The sequence below is a fragment of the Hippopotamus amphibius genome, chromosome 10, assembly GCF_030028045.1.
Source record: "Hippopotamus amphibius kiboko isolate mHipAmp2 chromosome 10, mHipAmp2.hap2, whole genome shotgun sequence".
Lineage (NCBI taxonomy): Eukaryota > Metazoa > Chordata > Mammalia > Artiodactyla > Hippopotamidae > Hippopotamus > Hippopotamus amphibius.
In genome coordinates this window covers 111,140,259-111,165,058 of record NC_080195.1, presented here as the reverse complement: position 1 = coordinate 111,165,058, position 24,800 = coordinate 111,140,259, and the positions used below count along the sequence as shown (strand labels likewise).

The window sequence follows — 24,800 nt, the reverse complement described above, 5'->3', positions numbered from 1 at the left end:
ATCTACATCACCACAAATACCTCAGTAAATGAGGATAGATTCTCATCAGGTTCTCCAGAACCTGCAAACAACAGGACAAGTGTGCTTTGGTGACTTCTGTTCTCTAGATCTGTGTGGGCCAAGTGTGCTGCTGACGTTAGCTTCCTTTTCCATGATCAGGTAAGTTTTGTGATCAAATAAATTAGGGAAATCCTGGGTGAACCAATGACAAATATGCATATTTACTGTAGGAATTATTATAAATTTAATATGTATTGGGAATCTCCAGGAGACAGATAAGAGATGACAGATTTTCTAAATGTATTTCATCCTCAAACCCTGTCATCAAAAAACACCTCTCTGGAACAGTAGCCTCAGAAAGCACTTAAGAAAACCCCGATTTAGATACCTGTTCAATTTAGTAATTTAATGCCATATACCACACATAGTAGGTAATCAATAGCGTATCAATAGTCCTTCAGGGACCACATGTTAAAGGAACCAATAATCTTAGACTCTCTTTCCCAACCCACCCCCAGGGTCCCCCCCATTTTGGAATGCCAGCTTAGTCTTGATATTTTTGGTACAGGGAAACTACAAGAGAGGGAAAGGGAGAAAATGGTAGGATTTTCAACAGAAAGCTTTGAGAACTGCTGTTGCACAAAAAAGGCAGAGGGAAAGCAATGAGGATGTCCTGGAAGAGAGGGGCAGAGTGTGTTTGGGCAGGAGAGCAAGTCTTCAAAGAAATGACACGTTGAGACACAGAGAGAGAAGAATGGAGAAGGAGGTAGGAAGAAGTGTCACTGTGTGTGGTGATGGAATCTTTGGCCTTTCCAGAAACTTCATTTGCTCTTTGCTTTATTCTTTGCCTGCTGGGTTGTCTGGTTTTTTAATCAAACACCATACCATGGCTAGCTTCAAGGTGCCAGCAGATCAGCCCAACTTACTGCTGGTCTCACTGATAACAGTACGGTTTGGAATCATTCTTGTCATCACCCGCCCACAGGCAGGTCTTCCTGCTTGCTCTCCCCAGGAGAGGATACTGGAATTGGAACCACCCGTCTGAGCACTGGCCATCTTGAGTCAAATGCTGCCTCAAGACCCAGAGTCTCTAAACTATAGTGAAGAACTAGCCAAGGAACGCCAAACCCAGACAATCCAAGGGATCCCCTTTTCCGAGGTCTTAGACAGCAAGGTGAGTGTTTGTTTCTGGCAAGTAAACCTGACAGGTCTCCTCCTGTCTCAGCCCAGGTATCAGGATGTAGGAGCACCTCCAGGGGAGTCAGGGCAGCCCCCAACCTGCATCTTGCTACCTCCCCTCCCCCCTAAAGAAAAATAAAGTGCAGACTGGTGCTTCAGCCATGGTTAGAGTCCAATGGTAAGTCCAAACCCAGGGGTTCTGCCCAACTTTGTGAAATCAAATGAGTGCATTTTGTTTCTTGCCTATAATTTCCACCTAAAGCATCTCTGCAGGTGACCTCAAGGCCTGCTTTGAAATCAATCTCCAAAGCACAAAAGGATTCTTTTTGCATCTTTTTTCTTCAAGGAACTTACAAATCAAGATCTGATAAGCGCAGTTGATTAAACACAGTGAGCTGGCTACCAGGAGAGCTTTGATTTGCTTTGACAAAGGCTCTTTGAGCTTGGTTGAAAACCAGAATCCGTTTCGTTTTTTGTCTCGGCCTTTTCTGTTGGAGACCTTGATTTAAGTCTTGAATGGATAGAGGTTTGCTGGAAGGTTCTGTAGGTCAAGGCATCTGTCTCTGGTGTAGGGATGGTTGAGGGGTCAACATGAAATTGTCATTCAGCCACCTTGGGGAGCATCTGGTGATGGTGTTAGACAAGGACATTTGGGGGATGATTTGTATATGATGCATCTTTCAATATTTTAATTTTTTATTTTAAGCAATTAAATAATTTAAATTAGATTAGGTTAAAAAAACGGGGGATTCAGGAGGAAGAGGGGTATCGTAGAGAAGTGACATGACTGTGTGATCCTGGAACAGTCAGTTTTGAGTTGACTTTCTCATAAAGGCGTTATCAAGGCAGATTTTTCTTTCATTATTTACGCATTTGTTCATTTCTGTCACAGCGTTCCATGGCGCTGACGAAGCCTGGCTCATTCAGGGGCTCACATGGGAGCTTTTTGAGATGCACTGTCATAGGTACCCCCCCAACCAGAGAGGATGACACAGCAAAGGGCTCTTCAAACAAATATCACACCTTTCTTTTGTAAGTGGGACATGGCTGGGGGGAAAAATCAGTGTAGAAAGGAATATCTTAGAAAACAAGAGTTCCCTGCCCTACCCTCTCCACTGTGGTCTCGCTCTACAGAAATAACCATTTTAAATGAAATTTTAAACCATTTCCATCCCTAGTCCTATGGTAATCACTGCCAGGTTGCTAAGTACAATATGTATACCGCTTAAAAAAAGACCCATTTCTGGCCATACCTATAGACGTGTTGTCATGGGAAATGAAAATGTCCTTCTCTTCTTGTCTCCCGCCAATATAATGATGACGCGATTGGGGTTTCTCAGCCGTTTGACTTTGTAAGTTAAAATAATAAATTTGTTGCCTCTTCAAGTGTCTCTCAGGCCCTCACTTGGCAGGTTACAGATATTAGTGTCCTGACCTTCCTCACCTCCCCCCACCCTCCCCACACTCCTTCCAGCCTCTCTCCACCCACCCCCTCCCCTACCCTAGGTATCTACTGCACTGGCTTTGGAACCCACATCAGCTCTCACTTGCTTCCTCTCTAGAAGCCAGACATCTCCCCCTCCCTCCCAAAGAAGTTAATTGCACAGTCCTACCTCTCTTCAGAATTTCCCAGCTTACGGCATTTGGAAAGGCCTAGAATACACTGTTTTAGCAGATGGCTGTGATGTAAGTGGTCTGAAAAATGCACTGTAAATCCCAGAGAACAGGTGACGTGAAACAGCAGTTTCTGTCTGGGCAAGGACAACCAACACTGACACGGGAAGCTAAAATGGGAGGACCGTTTTGCAGCCAACCCTATGGAAAAGGAGAAGACATTATGTTCAAAGAAATCGTTACGGGCTAGAATTCCTTCCTTCCACAAATGTTTACTGAACTAGTTCTGACTGTGTATACGGCATTTCCTTTTCTGTTGCGTGCTTTTTTTTTTTTTCCTTTTCAAACTTTTCAGATGCTGTTACATATTTCTAATTCCGGGAGCGTTTACTCAGTGTACTGTTTCAAGATAAAGAAGGTCTCCATAAGTGGGTGCGACAGGCCACGGCCTGTGTTGGGTGGGAGTGGGGGATGGGGAGTTTGCAAGCACCTCTGGTGATGAAGTAGAAGGCAGGGAAGGCCTTTTACGTCTGATTTACATGTGGATAAACAGGTAAGGATGAGATGGTGCAGCTCTATTTTAAGGAGTCATGTTTGCTTGGCTAATGTAAGCTTATCTTCCTTCTTTCCTTCCTTCACCCTTTCCTTTCCCTCCCTCCACCCTTTTTTCCTCTGATCAATCCTTATTTCTGATTATAAGAGCCAGAAAATAAAAATACAAATTTCAATACCCTTATAGGCATCCCTTTGATTAGCTTCAGTAAATAAAATAACCAAATCATCACCGTCTCTCACTGTTTTGATTTGCATTTCCCTGGTGGTATATGGAGTACTTTTCCCTATGCTTATTTACCATCTGTATATCTTTTTTGGCGAGGTGTCTGTTAAAGTCTTTGGCCCATTTTTCAATTGAGTTGTTGTTTTCTTTTTTCAAACTCTTTATTGGAATATATTTGCTTTACACTCTTGTACCCGTCTCTGAGGTACACCAAAGTGAATCAGCTGCATCTACACACATATCCCCATATCCCCTCCCTCCCGCGACTCCCCCCGACCCTCCCCATCCTGGCCCTCCAAGGCATCTCCCATGAAGTTGATCTCCTTTTGTTATACAGCAACTTCCCACTAGCTATCTATTTTACAGTTGGTAGTGTAAATATGTCTATGCTACTCTCTCACTTCGGCCCAGCTTCCCCTTCGCCGCCTACCCCAGCCCCGTGTCCTCAAGTCCATTCTCTACTTCTGTGTCTCCACTCTTGCCTGTCACTGGGTTCATCAGTCCCATTTCTTCAGATTCCATACACATGTGTTAGCATACAGTATTTGTTTTTCTCTTTCTGGCTTACTTCCCTCTGTATGACAGACTCTAGGTCTATCCACCTCATGACATATAGTTCCATTTCATTCCTCTTTATGGCTGAGTAATATTCCATTGTATATACGTGCCACATCTTCTTAATCCATTCCTTTGTTGTTTTCTTACTGTTGAGATTTTGAGTTCTTTGTTTACTTTGGATAACAGTCCTTTACCAGATGCATCTTCTCCCGGTCTGTGATTCATCTTCTCTTTCTTTAGACATTGTTGATCACCGAACAGAAGTTTCTAATTTTATTAAAATCCAGTTTATCAATGATTCCTTTCAGAAATCATGCCTTTGGTGCTGTATCTTAAAAGTCATTGCCATACCCAAGGTCATCTAGATTTTCTCCTATGTTTTCTTCTAGGAGTTTTATAGTTTTGTGTTTTACATTTACATGTATGATCTATTTTAAGAATATATATATTTTTGGCTGTGCTGGGTCTTCGTTGCTGTGCACGGGCTTTCTCTAGTTGCAGCGGGTGAGGGCTACTCTTCATTGAGGTGCACAGGTTTCTCATTTCGGTGGCCTCTTTTGTTGTGGAGCATGGGCTCCAGGCACATGGGCTTCAGTAGTTGTGGCACATGGGCTCAGTAGTTGTGGCACACAGGCTTAGTTGCCCCCCGGCACGTGGGATCTTCCTGGCCCAGGAATCGAACTCGTGCCCCCTGCGCTGGCAGGTGGATTCTTAACCACTGTGCCACCACGGAAGTCTGGTCTGTGATCTATTTCGAAGTCATTTTTGTAAAGGGTGAAAGGTCTATGTCTAGCTTCATTTGTTTGCATGTGGCTGTCCAGTTGTTCCAGCACCGTTTGTTGAAAAGACTTTGTCCTATTGTGTTGCCTTTGCTTCTTTTGTCAACCATCAGTTGACTGTTACATGGGTCTATTTCTGGGCTCTGTATTCATTCCATTGATCTATTTGTCTATTCTTTCTCTGATACCACACTGTCTTGATTACTGTAGCTTTACAGTAAGTCATGAAGTCAGGTAGCATTCATCCTCCAGCTTTGTTCTTCTTCAAGATTGCATTGCCTATTCTGGATCTTTTGCCTCTCCACATAAACTTTAGAATCAGTTTGTCATCATTTGATTTTTCTCAGGTGCATGAAACTTATTATGGAAAAATAATCCAGGGCAAACTGAAGTGCCTACTATGAGCCAGAATTCTGCGGACAACCTCTCATCGAATCTTTACAACAGCTTACCAGGGACGTACTCTTACCATTATTCGTTTGGAGATGGGGATGCCAAATCTACAGGGAGTTAATTAGCTAGAAAATGGCAGAGGTAGAACCTGAACTCTTGATACCGTAAGCAGCTTCCAACAAACACCCAACACACACCTTCACACGTAAATCGACCTGGTTGTGAGATAATGTGTGCACACTTCACCCATCAAGAATCCATCTAAGGGGACTTCCCTGGCGGTCCAGTGGTTAAGACTCGCGCTTCCACTGCATGGGGCTTGGGTTTGATCCCTGGTGGGGGAACTAAGATCCAAGTACTGTGCTGCAAAAAAGAAAAAAGAAAAGAGTAATTAAAAATATAAAAGAATCCATCTAAGCTAGCATGTCAGAGCACTTTGACCTAAATACAATGCACCTGGTTAAACGGTCTCTTTGAAAGGACACCCATAGTTCTTGCCTAGTACTGAAAATGTCCACAGCAGCATTTAGAAGATGGTATTAGTTAATAATCTCAGTTTAAGAAAAATGGGTACGATTTGCAACTCTGAATAAAGTCCTGGTCAGAATAATTCTCTCTTCTGAAGCTGTTCTATAGGCTGTGTCTAGCTGCTTCTGTCACTGTGTCTCTATTTGGCTTTAGATTTCTTGATGTTCTTGCTAATGCCTTTTTAAAAAAAGGGAGGTGAGTGTATTTTGCTCTGCTTCATTCAATGTGCTAAAATAATCCTTTAGCCCTAGGACAAGCAGCTAGCCCAGGCTATGAATAAAGAAGCCAGTCTCAGTTGTGCTGCCCTTGGCTTTGAGTTGGACGGTTCCTCTTCTAAACTTCTTTTTTGATGTGCGGATCTACAGAGTCACAGAGTCACAGAAAGCTGTCTCCACCAAGTAATGTTCTTTTCCACAGTGAGACAGTGACCTCAGCATGTCTTTCCAGCTCTAGGAACCAGGCCTTCAGAAGTCAAGTCCTGCTGTCCATTACTCCTTTTCAGGGAGGAAGGGTACCTGCTTCTAAAGAGGGGTTTACAGTGGGGAAGAGAGGCTGCTCAGGAGAGCCTTCCAAAAAAATACAATAAAATAAATAAAACAAAACGTGGGAATACAAGTCTTTGAAGCGCTTTCACGTGAGAAAAATTCTCTTTTCCATCCCACTAGCATCATAACCGTCTCCCCCCTTGTGAGTTCCTGCAGCATGTGAGTTGTTCTCAGATATGGAAAGATTCATCAGCGTGGCGCCCTGGCAGGCTCTTGCCTGGGAGTGAGGTGTGTTCATCCCGTCACCATGAATCAGAAGAGGATGCACCCGACGAGCCCTTCCTTTGCGGGCACAGGGAGAAGCCAGCAGAGACGCCGCTGCCCTGCAACACTGCCACACCGGCCGTTGGGGCCCTACCCCCAGCCCCCCCACCGCTGCCCACCGCCACTGTACTTGGATCCCCGGGTGACAGGCACGAGGCCAGCAGACTGTGCCCCCCGTGAGGGTGGGGTGTCCTGAGAGGTGACCTCACGTCACCAGCCACTGCTCTTCCGCCTTCCTTAACGCTGCAGCACCTGAAGAACTGGGCTGTGTCTTCTGACCCCGTCTGACCCAGGGTCAGGGCTGCGGTCCCACCCGGGCTTTGCTGACCTCACCGGGTGGGGTGGGCTGGGGTGGGGGTTGAGGGGTAATTAGTTAAGGTGTGTGAACCTCTTTGAAGACACCCAGTGCTCTGAAAACACTGCTTCTTGCTGTGCTGAGAACTACAGGACCCCGGGGGCTGGTCTCCCTTCCTGACTTTTTTCTTTTCAGGGGGAAAGCTGAATCCTAACAGGCTCCAGGAAGTCAAACAGCTGCTCTCATTCTTGACGAAGGCAGCCGGGTGGGGGTGGGGGGGAGGTGTGCTTGTATGTGATGTATGTGTACCTGTGTGTGATGTGTGTATGTGGTATATGTGGACATGTGGGTGAGTGCGGTGTGTGTGTGCACGTGGTGTATGTGTACGGGCGTGTGTGTGTGGTGTACCTGTGAGTGTGTGTGTGTGTGTGTGTGTGTGGTATGTGTGTGGTGTATCTGTGTGTGTGTGTAATGTATCTGTGAGTGTGTATCTGTGTGTGTGTAATGTATCTGTGTGTGTGTACCTGTGTGTGTGCGGTGTGTGTCTCTGTATGTGGGTGTGTGTATCTGTGTGTGGTGTGTACCTCTGTGCATGTGTGTGCGTAGGCGGCGTGCGCCCTCCCAGACCAGGTGCTCTCTCGGTTTCCGCGCAGCGGGGGGTGGGGGGGCAGGTTAGGGGGAGGGGAGTGGGGGAGGGGGGAGGGCAGGGGCGGGAGGCGGGCAGGGAGGGGCGGTGCCCCATAGGTGATCTGCTCCGCGGCCTTGAACTTTTGTTCCCGGAACCGAGGCCGCCCCCGCGCCGGGCCCGCCGCCAGCGCCGCGCCGCCCACGCGGATGAGCGGGGCCAACCTGAGAGGAATGAGCTTCCAGCCGACGGGGAGTTGTCATGCCCCCGCCCCCGCCGCAGGTGCGGATTCTCCTGTCTTCGTCCGGATTTCTGCAGACCTCGGTCCCCCTCCCGCCCGGGAAAGGGTGGTTCGGGGCTGACCGCCGCCGCGTCCTCCTCCGGCCACCCCGTGCGCCGGCCGGTGGCCGCTGTCCCTCCCCGCGGATGCTGCGGGGACCGCGCCCCGAATTCTGCTCCAGGAAGCCTTGGACTCGGGAGGCTGGGCGGCTTGGAAGATGGGGAGTCGGAGGGCAGAGGACTCCCGTCCCACAAACTCGGAGCTGCTGCTGCGAGGCGGGGAAGGCGTGTCACCCCACCCGGAGCGCCCCCTCCCCGCCGGCCCGCCCTCTGGAAAGCGTGGCTGGTGGCACCAGAGGCCGGGGTTGGCCCTGGACGCTTTCACTGCGTCTGCACCTCCTTTCTGCCTCACGGTCCACAAGGGCAAAGGCCCCCTGTGGCTTCCTTGCAAAAAATTAAGATACGACTCCCATAGAATTCACCACTTAAACCATTTGAAAGTGTACAGTTCAGTAGTTTTCAGTGTATTCACGAAGTTATGCAATAATACAGAACATTTTCATGCCCCCCCAAGAAATCCTGTACCATTAGCTGTCACTCCCAGTCTCCTCCCTCACCCACAGGCCCTGGCAACTCCTTTCTCCCTCTGTGGGTTTGGCTACGGCAGACATTTCACATTCATGGAATCACACAATGTGTGGCCTTTTGTGACTGGCTTCTTTCACTTACCATAATATTGTCAAGATTCATCCATGTTGCAGCGTGTGTCAATGCCTCGTTCCTTTCCAGGGCTGGATAATATTCCATGGAATGGCCGGGGACCATGATGTTTGTTTATCCCTCAGCTGATGGGCTGCTGTGGCTTTGGGCAGGGTTTCTGCTGTCCACTGTTGGAAACTTCCAGTAGACTTGGTGCAATGCACACATCATTTGTTTGCTATGCACATATGTGAAAGACACCTGGGTTAGAATATCTGAGTCACGATGCTTGGCTCTGCCACAGATGGGGGACTGCATGGTCCCCCAGCCTCCCTCCACCTCACCTGGTCTCAGTTCCTCCATCTGTCAAAAGAAAGGCTTGAACCACGTGACCTCTAACGTCTGGCTCTAACCTTTTAAGATATTTTAGCAAAGCAATGAATATATTACCTTTTGAAAAAGGTAGAGAAAAGCAAGCTGCAGGCTGACATGATTAAGTGCGTCCATAACTGAAACTGCTTTTTATTTTTTATTTTTTTGAACTTTTATTGAGATACAGTTAACATACAATAAACTGCATGTATTTATTTTTTTAAGAACTTTTATTGAGATACAGTTAACAGACAATAAACTGCATATATTTAGAGCATACAATTTGGTATGCCAATCTCCCAATTCATTCTCCCCAACCCTCCCCACTTTCCCCACTTGGTGTCCATATGTTTGTTCTCTACATCTGTGTCTCTATTTCTGCCTTGCAAACCGGTTGATTTGTACTATTTTTCTATATTCCGCATATATGTATTAATATATGATATTTGTGAAACTGCTTTTTAAATAATAATCTGGGTCAAGCTGCAGAAGGTGTTTGTAACAGGTTTCCAAATGACAGAAAATTACCGTGAATGACAGGGAAGGAATGATGGGTCAAATTAAAAAGATAAAATATAACAGGAATAAATATAAACTGTGGCATTTAGCACCAAGATCCAACAGAACAGCTACTAGCTGGGGGAAAGGAGGCCAAACGGTGCCCATTTACAAAAGGGTTTTAGCTGACTCTAAATAAATCTCCTTAAGAGCCATGGTGGGCTTGAGCTGCCAAAAAAAGCCAGTATAATTTTAGATTATATTAACAGGAGTATAGTGCCTGAAACAAGGGAGGTGACCCTGGTGAGACTACCCCTGGTATGGCTGCCTCATCCTCAGAGGGAGGCCACCAAAAAGAGCAAGCCTGGAGGGGGATGGGCAGGACAGTGGAGTGTTTCAGAATCATGATGTGTTAGGAAGTCCAGGGTTTTGGTCTGCAGAGGGAAGCCAGCACTTCACAAACGTGAAGGAACGTCCCGTGACAAAGTGAGTTGACTTCTGCCATGTGGACCTGGAGAGTGGCTGGAGCCATGAGGTGGTGGTACCCAGGGCAAGGAAGAATTTTGTGACAGCAGAAGTCATCCGAACATGGAGAGACAGACCACCTGGTTAGGAGCACTGGGGTGGGGAGCCTGCTTATCGGGGGCAGTGGTTAGGGACTGAGTCATGACCTGGAGGATGCTTTTCATTTATGGGGTATAGATGGGGGCGGGGGGAGTATGGAGGAGGCCCTGACACAGGAGAGTCCTCTCTGTCACTGGCTGCTACCAGCCAAAGAATGACCTGCTGCCTGGACTCTGAGTTTAGACCATTTATGCAAATGCATTGTTCTTTTCAGTCCCTGAAACTCCCAGAGGTAAATTACCTGCTGAGGCAATTGTGGATTAATCTGAGGCCATCAGCTATCTGCAAGTGCACCCGGCCCACATTTGAATCAGATCGGGTGATTCATAGCAATTTGAAGGCAACTTTGAAAGCTGGGTTCTTCCTGAAACACTGGCCGGGCGCCCTCAATGATGGATCAGACGCAGGGCTGGGCTCTGCCTGGGACTGGCGTGGCCGGTTGGCGGGGTTGCCTTTTGCACCCTAAGAACTTTGGGAAGAGGGATGGGAACTCTGTGGCTGCTTCCTGGTCCTGGGTCTGAAAACCACTTAATTTTGCACAGTTGGCCATTTCTCCACCCAAGGTGCCTCGGGCTTCCTTCCACAGGCAAAATGTGTGGCCAGTGAGGTGATGGCCTTGCTTATACCGAAGTTGGCTCATGGCGTTCATGAGGTCAGTGGTCATTTTTTTTTTTTTTTTTTTTTTTTGCCTGCGTTGGGTCTTTGTTGCTGCGCGCGGGCTTTCTCTAGTTGCAGTGAGAGGGGGCTAGTCTTCGTGCAGTGCGCAGGCTTCTCATTGCAGTGGCTTCTCTTGTTGTGGTGTGTAGGCTCTAGGGCTCTCGGGCTTCAGTAGTTGCGGCACGCAGGCTCAGTAGTTGTGGCGCACAGGCCTAGTTGCACCCCAGCATTTGGGATCTTCCTGGACCAGGGATTGAACCTGTGTCCCCTGCATTGGAAGGTGGATTCTTAACCATTGAGCCAGCAGGGAAGTCCCATTGGTGGTCATTTCTTACTGACCCTGATGGATTTGGTGACCCCGAGGCCCGAGGTAGCTCTGTAAGGGCAAGTGTTCTAAAAGGAGTGCCTTCTGACCCGTAAGTCCTTAAGTACTGAAGTCACAGATGGTCAAGGCACGGTGACACTCAATTGTTTGGATAGCACACTCCTCCCTGCCACACCACGCAAATAAAAGGCAAAGCCCAGGTGGGCTTGAGTGACAAGTGTGGCTGCTTTTCCTAAGGAGGAAGGCTGGCTTTGGGGCAGCCGCGCATCTCAGGATGCACATGGAGGACTCTCTACTGTGGGCTCTGTAGAGCCCAGGGCTGTCCCAATCCTTAGCTGGAGCTCAGCCACTTGGAGACCAGAATCACGCATCCCAATGTGCTTAGCGGACAAGGACGACCTGAACTCAGGAAACAAAACAACAGGTGTGAGAGGAATTGTTAGGCAAACTCTGAGTGATCCTAAAACCGGCTGCTAGCAACACACAGGTCAGGGAAGCCCAGGATCTCCTGGGAGATCGTGGAGAGCAAGTATGAGGTGGAGATGTGTGTCAGCCCCGCGTCTGAGCTATAAGTGCTGACAGTCCAGATGTCAGACGCAGGCCCGCTGGGGGCGTGGCTGAGACCGGTGATTCAACCCCGTCACCTGTGATGGAGACCTCAGGCCTGGAGCACTTTGCTCAGAGTGGCAGTTCCCGCTAGCTTGGAACACATGGCTCCCGTTCCTGGCACCAAATTGGCTTTGGGATGCATCCAGGAACATTCCTGCTCTCTGTGGGCCTGAGTTTCACATCTAGAACTGCTGGTCCACAGGAAGCCTCTTCCTGGGTTCCCAGGGACCCGCCCCTCGGCAGGTGGATCTGAGAAAGGGACAGTTGCTCTCTGCAATGCTAACTGCCACCTCCCCGCACGACTCAAACGGACATCAGCTACAGAATTTTGGTGCAGGGAGTGAGGGGTGCTTCTGACGGCCCTTCCACTCCCTGCTCAGAAGCCCTGCCACTGGGCCCTGCTCCTCAATTGGCCTCAAGACAGCGCCCACTGAAGGGAGAGCTAGCGGGCAGGTCCCAAGACCCAGGCAGATGGTGTCCAAACCTCTGCCCCGCAACATCCACGTGCTGCTGCCCCAGACAGCTCATCGTCCTGCCTCGACTCCTCCCAGGCCTTCCTCCCCCCCGCTTTCCAGGCTTTGTATCTGCTCCCATATCCCTGGTTCCCCTCGGCTTTTTCGTTCCTGCTGAGAAAGAGAAAACCAAGAATCTGAACACAGGCCCATGTTGCCTGTCCTCCTGGGGGTCCATGTGCCCCAACACCAATGAGCAGTTACCAGGGCCTAAGACTTTCACTTGTACAGTCAGGACAGGCCCTGGCAAACCAGATAGTTTGTTTCCCTCCCTCCTTATTGGTTTTTCTCTTAGGGTCTAGAACAGTGATTTTTACAATTCTTTTGATCGTGAGTCTCCTGAGAAAGGCCATGGGCTTTCTCTTCCATTTAGCATAGATAGGCCTTTAGACACACTACTTTACATGCATTTTTAGGGATGCTGAAATCCCCTTAACAATTCAAGGGGGAATTGGGGGGGCCCACAGACCTGTCCAGACACCCAGGGTAAAGATGCAGCACACAGGGAGGAGGTTCAACCTTGTGGTCAATTGCATAAGACCTGGGGACGGGCTGACCCCGCTTTCCGGCCAAGCTCTACTACTTTCAGCTGCAAATCCAGTTCAACCTCCCCAAGCCTCCCTGTGCATCTGTAAAATGAGAATTAGAGCTGCTAATTCAGGGTGGAAAAGACTGTTAGCAACACAAAAACAGTGTGACATATAGTGTTTGGCACGTCTCCATTCATGCACTCACAAATCTGTCCAAAACAGATATACTGAGCTGCTACGTGTGAAGGACTGTTCTGGGTTAAAGAACAAGACAAAGTCCGTGCCTCTGAGGCCTGACATTTTGGTAGGTTGAGACTTAATAAGTAGTAGCTGTTTTGATTCCTCCTGTTATGAACAGTTGGATTCAGAACTCATCAGTACATCCACTTTTATGCCTGCTCGTGGCTGGTTACCCAACAGCCTTATCCTCTGCAGGGGCGAAGGATGGTGAGGTTTTAGATCCAGGGAGAAAGCCTCCTGTTCACCTTCACTAAAACAGTGTCATGGCCTTAACGTTTTGGAATCGTAGTTTTCTTTCTTATTGATACATATCTATTTTAATTAACTAATTAATTAATTAATTGGCTGTGTTGGGTCTTCATTGGTGCGCGCGCTTTCTCCAGTTGCGGTGAGTGGGGGCTACTCTTAGTTGTGGTGCGTGACCTTCTCAACGCGGTGGCTTCTCTTGTTGTGGAGCACGGGCTCTAGGCGAGCGGGCTTCAGTAGTTGTGGCACATGGGCTCAATAGTTGTGGCTCACAAGCTCTAGAGCACAGGCTCAGTAGTTGTGCACGGGCTTAGTTGCTCCACGGCATATGAGATCTTCCCAGACCAGGGCTCGAACCTGTGTCCCCTGCATTGGCAGGCAGATTCTTAACCACTGTGACAATAGGGAAGTCCCTTACTGATATTTTAAAGAAGCCAATTTGAGCCCTCATCCTCATATTGCTAAAGAGGAATTTTCACTTCTTTCTTCCAATAGGTTATTTAGGCCTCCCATGACCTCTTGCTGAGCTGTGATTTTTATAAGCAAACAGTTCTCATTCATCCAGGACTGACGAGGAGACCCCAGTTGGGACCGCCAGGTCACTGAGGCACAAAATAAATGCTCTAGCCACCAATCCACCCATCCACGCAATTTCCGTTTATACACTCAGTGATCCGATCTTTATCCGCATCCTGATTCACTTTTCCTGCTTGGCTGAATGTGGTTGCCCCGGGAACAATTCCCAGGTCCCAGTTTTGAGCGTGGAGCCATTTCCCGCAGGAAATCTGGGCGCTCCAGAAGCCAGCGAGGGTGGGGCCAGGCGCTGGCCAACTTCATCCTGGAAGCGTGGGCAGGCGGGGCTGGCCTGAGGGCAGCATGGCAGCTGGAGAGGGCTGTGGCCCGAGGCCTCAGCCAGCCCTCGCTGACGTCAGAGACTCGGAGCAGGGCTGCTGACGTGTACTGGCTGGGCTGGCTGTTTACTAGATTGTTTTTTAATAGCTGCACTTCCAGTAAGACCTGAGAACATGCCACGACACCCTCATTTACAGCACTGAGCGTGTCACTCGGGCAGCATGTGGGCCAGGAAAGGGAGAGTCCAGGAAAGGTGAGATTACCAGATAGTCAGGAAAGTCACCTGACATGAAGAGATAGCCTGGGGTAGACCAGATGGTTGCATCAGTGCTGTCCAGGGACACACTGGGGGCTGCACTTTGGAAGGGTTGATTCGAGCAGAATTTCTTCATGTGAAGGTCCAAGTAGTCAAGGCATCTTGTTCTGGGACTAGGAACTGGCCTCAGGCTGGCTGGCTTCCAGAGTGATGTGGGCAAGTCATTTCTCCTCTTTGAGCCTCAGTTTCCCTACCTGTGTGATACGGGTGTCATTGATTCCTTAGTGGGAGACAGCCAGCCCAGGATTGGCATCGGGGCTCCTGGGTTCCCGTCCTCCAATTTCCTAGCTGTGGGACTGAGGGAAAGGCCTTACCCTGCGAAGACGCAGTCTTGCCATGTGTTAAGCAGAGACATTTGTGTACCTGTGATCTCTCAGTGCTGTTCCGAGAGTTTGTGTGACAAAGCACACAGAAGGCTTAGCAGAGAGGCATGTGCCTGGCGAGCGCTCAATACCCAGGCGCTGTCGCCAGCATCAGCACCAGTGACGAGCGTCTCCGGAGGGCTCTGTGTGCAGGGAGCACTGTGCACTGGGTGGGGAGGTCCTGAGGTCCCTTCCCGCTGGAACGTTCCATACCTGTGATCTAATAAAAGGCCACTGGCTCTTTTTCTCCCTCCTGGTGGAAGCTGCAAAAACCTCCATTCCCATGGCACTCAGATTCCTAAACCACGGTCCCTTTTTATTTAAAACCATTTCCCTGAGGCAAAGGTCAAGCTGTCCATTTGAGGTGAAAGATGATGATTATGATAATAGTAATAAAAAAAAATAATAACAATAAGTTCCTTTTTACTTGGTACTGTAGACTTGAAAAGCACTTTCAAGTGTTTTATCTCATTTGGAGCCTCCCGACAGCTCTGTGAACCTGAGGAGGGCAAGCATTTCCCACGAGTTGCAGGTGAGAAACTGAGGTCCAGAGCGATTGTCCAAGGTAACGTGGATAGTGAGGGCAGAGGGGGGTCTAGAAATCGTGTCCTCTGGCTCCAAATCTAGTGCCTTTCTAATGCAAAACCATATAGTAGCTGGCTTTTCCGAACCTGAAAAAAAAATGCGAAGAGGTTTATGATTTGTCCTCCCATCTTTGCACGTGGTTGGTTGATTGTTAGTTGTGGACAGACAGTCCAGATGTGCTGTCTGGGGGTGTGTGCAGGTCACCTATGCAGGGGACAGGCTCCGGCACTGGGGTGGCTCTTTGCATGCTCCATCCTCCAGGAAGACCCTCCCCCAGGGGCCGCCTCCTGTGGAGGGGTCCTGGGTCACGTGTCTACATTCCACTCCTTTCTGGGCCAAGCTGGATGAGCCCTTGAGGAGACCAGAAATCCTTGTTGAAGCCGAGGAATGATCCAATCCAATTCTCCTAGGGGACAGGGAGATATCCCACCTCGGCAAATGGTGGAGAGTGATTTGGTTACCAAAGGCATTTGTGATGAGTGGAGTAGACCTTTAAAACAACACGAACGGTGGGTTTTAACTGGAAATGACCCAGCACAAAAGGACAGGGGCAGAGACCCTGGACAGGGATGCCCGCGGCCTGGAGGGCTTTGCCTAAGCGCCCTGCCACCCCCTGCTGCGTGGATCTAACAGGACAGGAGGGACGAGGCCGCAGAAACAAGTCTCATCAGGCCGCAGGGGGCCCTTCCCAGACGTTGCTGGCGTCCGTCCTGGACCCAATGCAGCCTCCTTGCTCACACGTAGGCAGCTTATCTCGGGCCTTGTTTTGGTGTAGAAATCCTTTAATCTCCCAGGATCCTTTTAATGCATCAGCCTCTATTTTTATTCTAGGATGGCGGAGTGCATCAGAGACTCTGCAGACTCCCCTGGACGTGTGGAGACCCATCCCGAGAGCATTAAATTCCTTGCAGCTTCCAGCAAGTTGAGGACAGAGCCCAGAGACTGAAATGAAAACACCAACAGGAGGGGGTCTGCTCTTACCCACCGAGTTTCGGGCATAGTAGGCATTCGGCAAATATTTGCTGAAAGCAAACACCGAGGGGTCCTATTAATTCCGAGCCGTTTTCTGCCCCTGCTGCACCGTGTGCGGAACGCATGGCCACGGCAGCCGAAGGGTCTTTTTCTGAACGGATGAGCCTGATGCCTATAATTTTCCCAAAGAGAAATATTTGTGGATGTGGCCACATGCCATGGAACTTTCTAGGCTTCCTGCTTTCGTTTGCTATCCGCAGAAACTTTGCTTTTCTTTCCTATACGTGGTCACTGCGTTTACCCTCCTGTCTCCCTAAAGAGAGCCCTTGGGGCATGGGGGTGTTCTGTTGAGCCTATGAGTCCTTTTTGCCTTTTCCTTTTTATTTTATTTTACTTTTTTAAATAATTAAGTAATTAATTAATTTATTTGTTGCCTGCATTGGCTCTTCATTGCTGTGCACGGGCTTTCTCTAGTTGCGGTAAGGGGGGGACTATTCTTCATTGCAGTGCATGGGCTTCAGTAGTGTGGCATGTGGGCTCAATAGTTGTGGCTCACAGGCTCTAGAGCGCTCGCTCAGTAGTTGTGGCTCATGGGCTCTAGAGCGCTTGCTCAGTAGTTGTGGCGCACGGGCTTAGTTGCTCTGCGGCATGTGGGATCTTCCGGGCCCAGGGATCGAACCCGTGTCCCCTGCATTGGCAGGCGGATTCTTAACCACTGTGCCATCAGGGAAGCCCTGTTTTACTTTTTTTAAATTGAAGTATAGTTGGTTTACAATGTTGTGTTAGTCTCAGGTGTACAGCAAAGTGATTCAGTTATATATACATATATATTCTTTTTCACATTATTTTCCTTTAGAGGTTATTACAAAATATTGCATATAGTTCCTTGTGCTATACAGTAGGTCTTTGCTAGTTATCTATTTTATATATAGTGGTGTGTATCTGTTACTGCTAATTCATACCTCCCCCCACTATCCCCTTTGGTAACCATAAGCTTGTTTTCTATGTCTGTGAGTCTTGCAAATAAGTTCATTTATATCATTCTTTTTAAGATTCCACATACAAGCACTATCATAAGATATGCGCCTTCTTCTGTCTGTTTGCCTTCTTCTCGATGCTTATCAAAATCCATTCTGGACCCCTTAGACATGGGATTTGGGTTGCTCTGTCTGCCATAGCCTGGGAGCTGGAGAGTTGCTGGACAGCAGTAAGGTTGTGTTGTAGGGATGCTGTTCTGTGTTAAGCTATCAACACCCTCTCTGAGCTGAAGACTGCAGAATTAGAAATGTGCCCTGAGTGGGGGCTGAAGACTCAGAGTCCTGGGGCCCTGGGCATTCGGGGCAATGTAGTGAGCTTACTGTAATCCCAGAGCTCCTGAGGAGAACGGTTGGCCACGGCTGTGGTCAGACACAGAAGCCCACTGGTTCCATGTCTGGCTCATGCAGTCATGTGGACCGTGCTAAGGCCATGACTCACACACCTGCCAACACTGCCCCTTCCAAAGGCAAAGGCTCAACCCATAACTAAGCCTAGGGAAGCATCTCTAATCTGTTCCTTATTCATGGGTGACCATGTCTATTTGTCAGGATCTTCCAGAGAACAGTAGGATACATATCTATATCTATATCGATATCTATATCTATACCTATGTACAGAGATTTATTATACGGAATTCACTGATGCAGTGATGGAGGCTAAGTCCCTAGACCTGCAGTCAGCAAGCTGGAGACCATCCCGGAAGAGCCGGTGTTTTAGTCAAGGACAAAGGCTAGAAAAGACCAGTCACACAGTCAGGCAGGAGGCATTGCCTTCTATTTGGCATTTTTGCTCTAGTCGGGGTTTCAGTTGATTGCATGAGGGCCGCCCACATTAGGAAGGGCAATCTTCTTTACTCAGTCTACTGACTTAAATGTTCACCTCACCCAGAAACCCCCAGAATAATGTTTAACCAAGTATCCAGGCACCCCATGACCCAGTCAAGTTGACGCATAAAATCAACCATCACAACATTCCAAACCACAATTTCCACCCTTGGAGAGGCTGAGTTGGTTGGGGGTCTTGCCCAAACCAAGGGCGGCCACTCTGTGGGCTGAGCGATGACGTATGAGGGAGTGTAGGATAAAAGCCCTAAACAGGGACCACAGTAATTAGCAAGGATGGTTATGGTCTCTCTCCTGGAGACATAGATGGAACCAGTTAATTGGTACCAAAAGGAAACATCCAGAGAGAAGTGGAGACCAATTGGCAGTAGGGGATCCAGGCTAATAGAGGCATCAGAGTGAAGGTGCAAGAACACCTGGTGCTGCTGGGGCAACAAGACAACATGGAACACAGAGCCCCTTCTGTCCCGAACAACCTCCCAGGTTCAACCTCCGTGGGGCCGGCAGAACATTAGATTCTATTCTCCCCTTGTATCCCTTATTACCAGATGGTTCCTTAAATAAACCATAAAACCCCAGTTCTTAAGGTGAACTGAACGAGTCTTTTCCTTACCATCAGACGAGATGAACCCTTATCTGCCACACATGACTAACGCCAGTGACATTATTCTACTTGACTTTTCGGAGTGGCTGGAGTCCACATGTAAGGAGAGACTGACTCAGATGCTTTCTGCTCCATCTCCTTACTTTGCTGGCGGAGTAAGAGCTATGTTGGAGTAAGAGAAGCAGCAGGGGAAGGAGATCACAGGATAGGGCTGGAGACCTCGTTGTTGTGTAGGTGCAACTGTTCACAGATTTCATGGGATAGAGAAATGCGGGATTGGGGCTGTTTTCTGAGTTGTTTTCCCCTCTGTTTGCCATCGCAGGCTTTCAGACCACTCAGCTCACTAATCTCCTCTTTGATCTTCAGCACAGTCCTTATAAGTCTCCCCGAAGGGGAAGGTATTGGGTAGGTGGAAGGAAAAGATGAGGTAAGTTGCTCACCATGGCAACATTAGAGTCATTATTTATGTTACCTAGAGGAGCATAGAAAAAGATATGCTTATTCACTTGATAAATATTTTTAAGTACCTACTCTGTGACAGGTAGGGTCTTAAGTTCTTAGAAGATGTCAATGAATAAAACAAAGACCCCAGGGGAGCAGGCAACAAACTATGAATATAGTAAGATAGTAATATAATAAATAATAAGTATAATACAGTAAGGTAATAAATATACTAACATGAGCACATATCATGGGATATTGAAGGTGATAAGTGTACTGGAAAGAAGGAAATATAGAACACGGGAGGAGGGCATAGAACTTGTCAGGAGGAGGACAGATTGCAATTTTAAAGAAGGAAGGTCAAGGTTAGCCCCACTGAGAGCATGACCTTTGTGAAAAGGCTTGCAAAAGGTGAAAGGGAGTTCGTCGTTGGAGCATCTGGGGAAGAGTGTTCAGGCAGATGGAACAGTCACTGCAAAGGTCCTCGGTCAGGAGCATTGGGTGTGTTCAAGCATTAATGAGAAGGCCAGTGTGGCTGCAAGCTTGGGGGAAGGGAGGAAGAGGGATGCTGGGCAGAGGGTCATGGAGCCAGACCATGCAGGCAACGGAGGCGAAAGAGAAGAAACAAGGATGGACCTGAGCAAAAAAACATAATAGGCAAATGGTGTTGGATTAGTTTAATCACTGATGGAATCAGTGACTCTTCTGGTGGGGGAGGGGAGCTGTATATCTTTGCACGGCTGCCCTGTTTAGAACACAGCACTGTCTTAAGGAGGCATCAGTACCGACGGGCAATGATGTGTCTTGCTCCTGGTGTGTGAGGGCAGGGAAAGGGTTGAGGACTAATGCTTTAAACCCGCTGAAGTGAACTAATATCTCTTCTTGTCTGCTATGAGCGACTCTCTTCCAGGACAACAATATTTTTATCATTTACATTCCAACAAGGTATCCTGACCAGAAATACATTAGACAACGTCGTACAGTTTTTTTTTTGAAGCCTCTTAAGAGGTGTATCTTAACGAAGCAACTGAGTGTTCCAGTGGTTTTCCACGTGTCCATTTCAGATCACAGAACCAACGTCAACTTCATCACTTTCAGATGGATCTGGACTCGGAGAGGTGGTGACTAAGTGATGGGTGAATATCCTAGTTAACGTGGTTTTGTTCCTCAGGAGGTGCCTGTCATTTTAAACCTTGTTGAAAACGTTCTCTGTGGCTTCATCTGGTGTTTCTAATATTCTATCTTGCACAGTGATTACATTTTTGGATGTAATCTTCCCCTTTTGAGCATTTGCCAGCTACTGTAGAGCTTCATGACGTGTGGTGAGTTACAGTTTTCTGAGTCTCGGACCCTGTAGGGATGGTCCCCAGAGGTGGTTCCTGCTTCCCCTCAACACCTGGCCTCATTGTGGCTTCATCATGCAGTGAGTGCTGTCTCCTGACCTCCTCATGTGACAGAGGGACATTTTACTGGTGAAGTTGTACTCTGTAGTGATAATAACGTGTTATACACTTGTCCCCAAATTCATATTGGAGCCCTAACCCCCAATGTGATGGTATTAGGAGGTGGGGCCTTTGGGAGGTGATTAGGGTTAGATGAGGTCCTGAGGTTGGGGGCCCCTTGATGGGGTTAGTGCCCTTATAAGAGGAGGAAAAGGCATGAGAACTTCCTCTCTCTTCATGTGAGCACACAGCAAGAAGGTGATCACCTGCAACCCAGGAAGAAGACACTCAGAAACAGTGGAATCTGTTGGCACTTTGGTCTTGGGCTTCCAGCCTTCAGAACCACGAGAAATACGTGTTGTTTAAGCTACTCAGTCCATAGTACTTTGTCACAGCAGCCTGAGCTAAGACAGCAAGTATGAAGCTTTTTGTAGTCCTTGTTACGCAAGCTCACAAATGTTTACTATTTTTATTTTTACCTTTTCTGACCATTTTTTTTAAAAACTGAAGTATAATTAAAGTATAATAAAATGCACAGCTCTTAAAAGTTCAGTTTGATAAGTTTGGACTATTGTCCTCCATCACATCTCTCAAGATCTAGAGCACACCCACCATCCTAGAATGTCCACTTCTGCCCACTTCCAATTAGTTACTGGCCCACTCTCATGACCTTGGAGGCAACCACTGTCTGACTTCTATCATCATAGATGAGCTTTCCCTGTTCTAGAGTTTCAGATAACTGGATTCTTCCAGATTATGTTATTTGTGTGTGTGACTCTGTCACTCAATGTTTTTGAGATGCCTTCATGTAGTTGTACCTATCAGTGATTTATTCCTTTTTATTGTTGAGTAGTATTCCACTGTATGAATATACCACAATTTGTTTATCCATCTTCCTGTTGATGGGCATTTTTTTTTTTTTTTGGTTATTATAAATAAATCTTCTTGCATATGTCTTTCTGTAGATGTGCTTTCATTTCTCTTGGGTGAGTACCTAGAAATGGAATTGCTGGCTCATAGGGTAGATGACAATTGAACTTCAAAGGAACTGCCAAACAGATCTCTAGTGCATTGTACCATTTCATTCTCTCCTAGCAACATATGAGCATTCCAGTTGCTCTATGTCCTGGCCAACATTTGGTGTTGTCTGTCTTTTTTATTTTAGCTCTTCTCGTGGGTGTGAAATGGCATCTCACTGTAGTTTTAATTTTCATTTTTCTGATGACTAATACTGTTGAGTAATTTTTCATATGCTTACTGGCCTTTCATATATCTTCTTTTGTGAAATGTCTGTTCAAGTCTTTTGCTTATGTTTAAAACTAAGTTTTTTGCTTTTCCATGTTAATTTGTAGGAGTTCTGCTATTTATTTCTGTACGTGTCTTTTTACCTGGTTACTCTCTAGATTCCTTGAGATATTTTCTCAAGGATTATATTATCTCACTGTAGAGAGATTGCTCACCACAATTCTTTGTCAATAGCAGGTACTTAATATTTATTAGATTGTCAGCAAGTGCTAGGTTCTGTCTGCATAGTGGTATAACTTGTTGATTTTCTTAAAATAATTCAATCATTTATATGTTTAGTTTCTTGATTGACAGCATCTTTTCCTTTTCAGCTTTGAATTTGACGTTAATCTTTTCCAGTATCTTGACCTTTGGCAAACATTCAGTGTATTTATTTCCAAATGTTTTAAGCCAAACTGGCATACACTTCTTGAGTCTGGATACTATAAAAAACTTTATAGTTAATCTTTTTAAGACTTAGGAAGGTCTGAAGTATTCATGATAGGTGGTCTCTTCTAGAAGTTAAAATATTTATAGTCTTAAAGAAGAGAACATTATGTACTATCATCTTATGTTTTTCTCCTCTTCTGAAGTTTATGAGACATTTCTTAACCAAGAACCAGAGCCTAAGGGGCAAAAGGAAGAAATAGAAACACTTTTATTTGAAGATGAAGATGGTTAGCATCAACAAAGAGAATATCTGGGGCTTTTAAAATCTTGTCTCCCTCCCAGGTTTGTCAGCCAGAGCGTTATAAATGTATGTACTAGTTTGAAAGAACACCTGCAATGATGTCATTTCATATTCTTAAATTAGTTTCTAGACAGACTGGCCAGCTCGGGAAAGCCAGAGAAATATTTCCACTCGTCCATCTGAACTTTATCCCGGACTCTTTGCTCTTGGGTATTACCGCGTGTTTTAGAGAAGCTCTTCAGATTGATGCAGAGAAGCATAATGTTGAATCTTGAAAATTATAAGTAGCCAACAGATTTATTATGTTTCACTTGATTGGTTTTAAACTCAAGTCAATTCAACAAGTCAAAATTTTTTTGGACCTCAAAAGTCATATTTGCTAAATACCGTATGCTAATTCACATGTATGGAATCTAAAAAAATGGTACTGATGAACCTAGTGTCAGGGCAAGAATAAAGATGCAGATGTAGAGAATAGACTTGAGGACACAGTGGGGGAAGGGGAAGCTGGGACAAAGTGAGAGAGTAGCACTGACATATACACACTACCAAATGTAAAATAGAAGGCTAGTGGGAAGCTGCTGCAGAGCACAGGGAGATCAACTTGATACTCGGTGATGACCTAGAGGGGAGGGATAGGGATGGTGGGAGGGAGGCTCGGGAGGGAGGGGATATGGGGATATATGTATAAATATAGCTGATTCACTTTGTTGTACAGTGGAAACTGGCACAACAGTGTAAAGCAATTATACGCCAATAAAAATCTGAAAAAAAAAAGTCGTATTTTCTTGCTGCAGATAATACAGCATAAAAGTACAGAGAAAGTGAAAATGATCTGAAAATCCACCTCTATTAAAATAGTAATTATTAAAACCTCTTAGGTTGACTTGAAATCTGTTTTATTCTACAAAAAGGAATCACAGTGAATATACTCTTATTGATTCTGGGTTTTGTTTATTCAGTTTTGTTTTTTCCAGAACGATTTTCACACATCATTGCAGATTTTTAATGGTGTGTTTGTTCATTTTTAATGTGCTTTTTGTCTATTGTGTTTTTGTTGCATCTCCATCAAGCTCTGTTGTTTTCTTCATGTTGTCAATAAGAAAGCTTTTCCATCCATGAGAATCTATTTTCTGTTTACTTCTTGTTGGTGTATGTAGGAGCTATTGACTGTTATACATTTATTATTTTAAAAATCTCGCTCTTTGGCTAAGCTTCCTTTTAAGTTCCAAGCATTTCAGAGTTGATTCCCTTAGAGATTTAGGTTACCGAGTCATATCATAGGTATACAATAAATTTTTCATCTCCTCTTTTCCAACAGCTATAGTTCATAGATCTCTATCAGATCTTATTACATGAGTCAGATCTTCTTAAGCAGCATGAAATACTAATGCTCGAAGCAGCCGTGCCTGCTCTGTTTCTGATTTTAATAGGAATACCTCCAGTGATTCATTATTATGTAAGATGTTGGCCTTTTGTTTATGTAATTATTATGGTGTGAAAGAAGAATCCTTTAGTTCTATTTCTCCCTTAAGTATTTTTTATAATTTGGAGATGTGTTTTAAGTGTTATTTATGCTCTTTTAAGCCACTAATAAAAGGGGGTGCTACTGACATAAAGTATTACAATGTCAAATTTCTTAATATTGAACTCTTTTGCAGTCCCAGGCTAAGAAAGGCTTTCCTTGATCGTGATAGAAAATTCCTTTAAGATACTATTTATTTTGCAGCTACTTTAAGATTTTTGAATTACTCCTATGTGAAGCTGGTTTACAGTTTTCTTTTTTTTTTTTTGTATTATCTTTGTTAGGTGCTGGAGTCAGGGTTAATGGACCTTCATGAAATAGATTGTGTAGCTTTCTTTTTCTATGCTTTGGAATCCTTGATATAAAGTAATTCCTTAAAAATGTAAAAGAAACTTTTGAGATGCATTACGTGTATTTTATTTTTCTTCTGCGGATAGTAATCTATTGGCATTTAAAATTTCTTCTTAGGTCAATTTTGGTAATAAGCCCAGGAAATTATGCCTCCCCCGACACCCTTTTTTTAAGATTTTTCAATTATATTTTGTGTGGCATAGAATATTACAATTTTCTATCAGGTTTGTTTTCACCTCAGTTTCACTTTAAAAAAACCCTTTTATTATAAAACAATTTGAGAGAAAATTACAATGTATTGCTGTTGCATCCTCTGGCTTCATGGCAACTTTATTCTATGGGTACC

At 46.1% G+C, this 24,800-nt stretch overlaps 1 long non-coding RNA gene across 1 annotated transcript; it reads left to right on the top strand.

Annotated features, from left to right (window-relative positions):
* The first annotated feature begins 10,437 nt into the window (after nt 1-10,437).
* LOC130830613 (uncharacterized) lies at nt 10,438-21,542 on the top strand. Its single transcript, XR_009047809.1, has 3 exons — nt 10,438-10,682; nt 15,119-15,211; nt 16,096-21,542. It is a non-coding gene; the product is annotated as an uncharacterized LOC130830613 (long non-coding RNA).
* The last annotated feature ends 3,258 nt before the right edge of the window (nt 21,543-24,800 follow it).